Below are 6,000 nucleotides of genomic sequence, written 5' to 3'. Positions count from 1 at the left end.
CTGAAGTGAAATTTTAGCTAGTGAAATGAAAAAAAACCTTAGTGACTGTTTATGTTTATATTTATTTTAATATTATTTAATAATTTTTTGTTGTGATTACCACACAAATATTTGGTTAGATGTGTTTACATTTTATTTAGGCCAACCTGCGACCAGTTATTGACCAACGAAAAGTGCATTTCTGCAATATCAGCTTTTCTTGTTGGTCATTGCACTGAAGAAAGTGTGTCATATTTTGGCTTATAATTATGTTAGCACAGCGTAGGCAAATTTATTGTTTTGTGAATTATGCATTAATATTTATTGTTAATTAATGCATAATTCAATATTTTTTATATGAAATAGTTTTGTATAAATAGAATAAATAATTTTAATAAAGTCCAGAAATACAGAAAAATAAATACCAATCAATTCTTGATCTTATTTCTCACATCGATTAGTTTGGGTTACAAGTGCTCAAGCTACTTCACACGCAAAATAGGCTACGAAGCTAATACAGATTAAGGATCTGGGTTAGCATCAAGTAGCGTACAGTGACAATTATGATATTTCAACATCGGATATGCGTAATCCTAAAATATTGATATCTGGAATGTCTGAAAAATTAGATAATGATAAAATTATAAATGCAATTAAATATCAGAATGAGATTCGTTCAGTTAAAGTGCGAAAGGTGTATGAATCATACAAAAACAAAAACATTTTTAATGCTATTGTTGAATTAGACAGTACTGCATTTACTAAAATAATGAAACAGCGTAGAATTAATGTGGGTTGGGATAGATGCATTGCTTATGAGGGTTTTAACGTAATGAGGTGCTTTAAGTATTGGGGCTTCAATCATAAAGCAAATATATGTGAAGAAACCGGAGGGACTTGTGGAAAATGCAGCGAAATTGGGCACTCTCATAAAAAGTGTGTTAGCAACATTATAAAATGTATGAACTGCGTGAAGATGCTAAAAACTCGTAATCTCAAGAATATCTCTACGGATTATGATTGTAGGAATATGAACTGTAAAACGTTACAACGAAGACTTAAATTTGAGGCAGATAAAGTTAATTATCAATCATGAATGATCATAAAACCTATATGATATATATTTTTCTATAAAAGGTTATGTTTTATATCGCCACTATAGAAAAAAAAGAAAAAGAGGTGGTGTTGCAATTTATTGCAAATCTTATTTAAGTAGTCAGTTAATATGTACTTCGGATGAACCTGATATTGAATTTATTTGTGTGTCTATCAGAAGTCATAGTATTAAAATTTTAGTTTCCTAAAATTTTGACCGATTCTCATGCGATTCATTATTTGACTCGCTTCTCTCAGTTGTACATATATATGTAATTATCGCAGTACTTGGTGATTTTCATTGTGACTTTTTAGAGAATTGTAGTGAAATTCTGAAACTAAGTATCATTGACGAAACTGAACCAACTAGATACTGTAACAGTGTGCGACCTAGTCTTCCAGATATAGTTGTTGTATAGGATCCTAATAAAGTCTTACTGTGCGATCAAATCTCTTTTTTATCTGATCATGATCTACTATTTGCAACATTGGACTTTAATCCTAACAGACCTGAATGATTACTTTATTTCGTCTATAAATGTAAATTGTAATACATCTTCGATATTCCCAATTTCTGATGTATGTCCTTCAGATGAGAGGTTTAATTTTATAGGTGTTAGTGAAGAAATGGTCTGTAAAAGATTGATGAATATTAAATCAAATGCTGTTGGGTTGGATGACTTTCCTTTCAAATTTCTAAAGCTCACTTCGCAGTACATAATAGCTCCTATTACACATAGAACTACGTCAACCTTTCCCAAAACGTGCAAAAAGGCTAAAATTATTCCAACTGCGAAGAAGTCTAACCCTTCGTCCACTTGTGATTACAGACCTATTAGTATTCTTCCATCACAATCCAAATTTTGTGAGCTTATAATGGCTAATCAAATTAACCATGAGCGTTTCCAACTTTTCTCTCCATTACAGTTTGGCTTTAGAAAGGGTCATAGTTGCTCTACTGCCATGTTCAAAATTTTAGAAGATGTTTGACCTAGCTATGATAATGACATAATTACGTTTTTATGTCATTTAGACTTCTCTAAAGCATTTGATCGTGTTGATCACTCCATACTATGTAAGAAATTAACTGATTATTTTTCATTCTCGTACTCTGCCTCTAAATTTATGTATAGTTATCTAACAGGGAGATTGCAGACTGTAATCTCTGCTGATAAATATTCGGATTTTAAATCGTTGCCCACTGGTGTTCCTTAGGGGTCAATCGTCGGCCCACTGCTTTTCTCAATATATATAAATGATGTTTTCACTATATGTAAATACTCCAAATTGCGTGCATATGCAGATTATATTCAAATGTATCTTTCTAGTACAACATACTGCTTAATACAGATAAAACAATTATTCTGCCTATTGCGAGGAAAAAAATTATACTGGAGAAATTCCCTTTAATTTCAATCGGCAGTACTACAATTGATTATAAGTTATTAGTAAAATGCTTAGGTTTTTACTTGAACTCTAGCTTGAATACCCGTGACCACATAAATCAAATTTTTCGGAAATCAATTGTATCACTTAGATGTTTACAATTATCAGCTAAATATACTCCAATGAATTTTTGTTGCACATTAGTAAAGCAATTAATAATGCCTATAATTATGTATTCTAGTCTGGTCTACAGCAAACTTGACTCAGACTCCCTATACAAATTAAGAGCTTAAGTGAACTGCCTGACAAGGTATGTCTATGGACTCAGGCGTTTTGATCATTTAACTGGCTACAGGAATAATATTCTGGGATGTGAACAATATACTCGTATTAATAAATATGTTTGGATATTTTTATTTAAAATCTCTACGACCCAAATCTCTGGGTACCTTTTTAATAATCTATGTAAATTGCATTCAAACAGATCTATTCAATATTTAATCCCAAGGTTCAACCACTTTTCTGCGACTAGTTTCTTTTTCATAAATGGAGTAAGACTCTGGAACGCGAAACGGTAACAATTTAATGTGCTTCAAAAAATTAGTTTCGCAGGAACTGTCTTAGCTTATTATTACAATCTTATATTGAATTCATTCATATTGTTTTTATTTTTTATTTCGATTAATTTTCTGCTTTTAATCATAAATATTATTTTTGACTTTTTATTATTTTCTTTTTTTGTTACTATTCTTTTTGTTTTTTATTTTGATTTCAATTATGAGTTAAAAAATAAATATAATTTTATTTGTTAGTTTGTAAGTTAGCATGTAAGATAGTGCATTGAAAGGGTGTCCCTCATAGCACTTCATTAAATAAATAAAAATAAAAATAAATAAACAAAAACACCTAACATTTATTGTCCAATAATATTTAAACCATTGATTTAAGTGAGATCCGTAATATTAGGTTTACATATTTTATTTTATATTATACAATATGTAGTTAAAATAAAAATTGTAATATTATATTATTAGTAATAAGATTTTAAAACTTATTAATAGTCTCATTGTAAAAAAAAAAATTGTTAAATAATAATTAGCGTTGTATTGTTAGCGGAAAATAATTTAAGCTAATTTAATTTAATTTTACAAAAAATGTAAAAAGAAATGGTGTATAATGTGTGTAAAACTGTTTAAAACATTTAAAAAGAAATTGGTACGTATAAAAACGCCGTGCAATACAACGATAAAATTGATTTTAAAAAAAAAAAAAATTAGAATTTATTTCGTCAACAATTTCGAGAAAATGGAAAAATTGCTGGCCTTCTGTTAGGATGGATAGTGAATATTAATAAATATATTAAACTTAAAGTAAAACTTAAATGAGCTGTTATTTTAGGAGAGAACAAAGAAATTTTGGAAAGGACTGGGAATTTTGGAATTGCCAAAGAAACTAACCAATTTTTATAGCAAATTTCCGCATGAGCATTTTAAGAAATACTCACTTTAACTTGTTTTGCTTTTTATTTATTAACATTTTATTGTATGTGTCAAATATATAAAATTTCGATAACTTCTGTACGTTATTTGCTAATCCAGATCCTGGATTAGTGTAAACTTGGCAGCTTCATTAGTGTGAAGTAGTTTGAGCACTTGTATCCCATCCTAATCATTGAGATAAATAAAATATAAATACGAGAAAGTTGCTTTGTATATTATCTCTAAAATTTATTAAAATTATATAGTGTGCTAATCATAAAAAGAATTATTAAATAACGTTGACGTTGAGTGACAACTCAACATTCTGTATATCATTGTTACATGTTGGATTTCCTCTTATTTCCTCATCTAAGGATTATTATTAACGTTAATGAAACTAACAAAGCCAAATAGCTTGGATGATGAATACTGTTTAAACGTACTTGAGAGAGAAGATATGTCAGTTTTTCTTAGTTACGAGTAGTTCAGGTCTGTGAGCTTTTTGAGCTGTGCTTCCACTTTATTGGTTGTTGTGTTAAAGATTTTCTGCACTTCACTAATGTGAACAACTGCTGCTACGTTTCCAAATCAGTTGACACAGTAGAGGAGATAGTTTAATGGCCATCTCACTTCTGAGTTTTTAATAATATATGCAGATCCAAATGTAAACATTCCGGATTTCATTAGTGAGAACTGACTCAAGTAGGATTCCCAACTAGCTGACATCAAAGTTTCAAATTTTGTTGCATATAGCCACTAGTTGAGGTTGTATAATTGCCTCAATGCAATTATATTACATTTTGTTATATTATATGTTATTGACGGATTACTATTAAGTGTTTTAATTTCACATGTACTTACAGACGATTCTTCACCCATTCTTGTTTGTTTATTGGAGCACATATGTATATATGTTATCCCTTGTTAAAAAACGCTCTTTTAACTTATGATAATTGAATGGAATATAAGTTAGCAACGCAAACATTTAAGCGCGTTAAATTTACTGACAGTTTATGCATTATCAGCAAATAAATTATTTTTAATAAATATTTTTAAAATGCTTATGTATTCATTTTAATAACTTATTAATTGTAAAATATTAACAATAAAATAATTTGTAACAATTGTAAGCCGGACAATTGTTAACTTATACTGGTCTCAGAGAGTGTTTGTTGCCAAATACTCTACTTTAGTTTTGATAATTCGAATATTGACATTTCTTTGTAAAACAGGGAGAAGAAATTTAACATTCCAGCCAATTCAGGCTGAAATGCCGTAAGCCAGCGTTTTGGCATCTGTATTATACTTACTCTTCACAAGTGACTTGCCAACCACCATTGGTACTGACACTGGAACTTTTGCCGATGATACTATGATAATTGCTACAGATGAATATCTCCAGTTAGCTTCCAATAAACTACAGCGAGCGCTAAATAACATTTCCCAATGGCTTAAAACCTGGAGAATAACAGCAAATTAGTCCAAGTCATCATAAATAACTTTTACAACAAGAAGAAATATATGCCAACCTGTACGGCTTAACGATGTTTTAGTCTTCGAATCTAACCAAGCGAAATATTTAGGGATGCACTTTGATACAAAACTAACTTGGAAGCACCATATTTTTACAAAAAGAAAAGCACTTGGTATCAGACTGCGGGAACTCTAATGGATACTGAACAAAAGCTCAAAGCTCTCAATCGAAAATAAACTTCTTATCTACAAAGCTATACTTAAACCAATTACACGACTCCACAAACAAACTCCACTAGAACTTTAATCTGTGGCCGAGTTCAACAGAAGGAAATGCTACTGAGCGCAGTCTATTCAAGCCCACAATAATTTAAACCCACTTACTCTTAAATACTGTTCATTTTCTATTCTGAAATGACAGATCGCAATAAAAGGAAATATTTAAAACAAAAAAAGAAAAAAAGTTTTAACAATTATCTTGGTGTCGTTAATTACAACCGGTATCGACATTTTTGAACAATTCAAATTGCTGCTTGTTTAGCAGCGGTAGTTGGAATAAGAATAACACATTACAATTTTTAATTGTTGA

The sequence above is a fragment of the Teleopsis dalmanni genome, chromosome 1 (assembly GCF_002237135.1).
Source record: "Teleopsis dalmanni isolate 2A chromosome 1, ASM223713v2, whole genome shotgun sequence".
Lineage (NCBI taxonomy): Eukaryota > Metazoa > Arthropoda > Insecta > Diptera > Diopsidae > Teleopsis > Teleopsis dalmanni.
Note: the sequence above shows the minus strand (reverse complement) of the source record.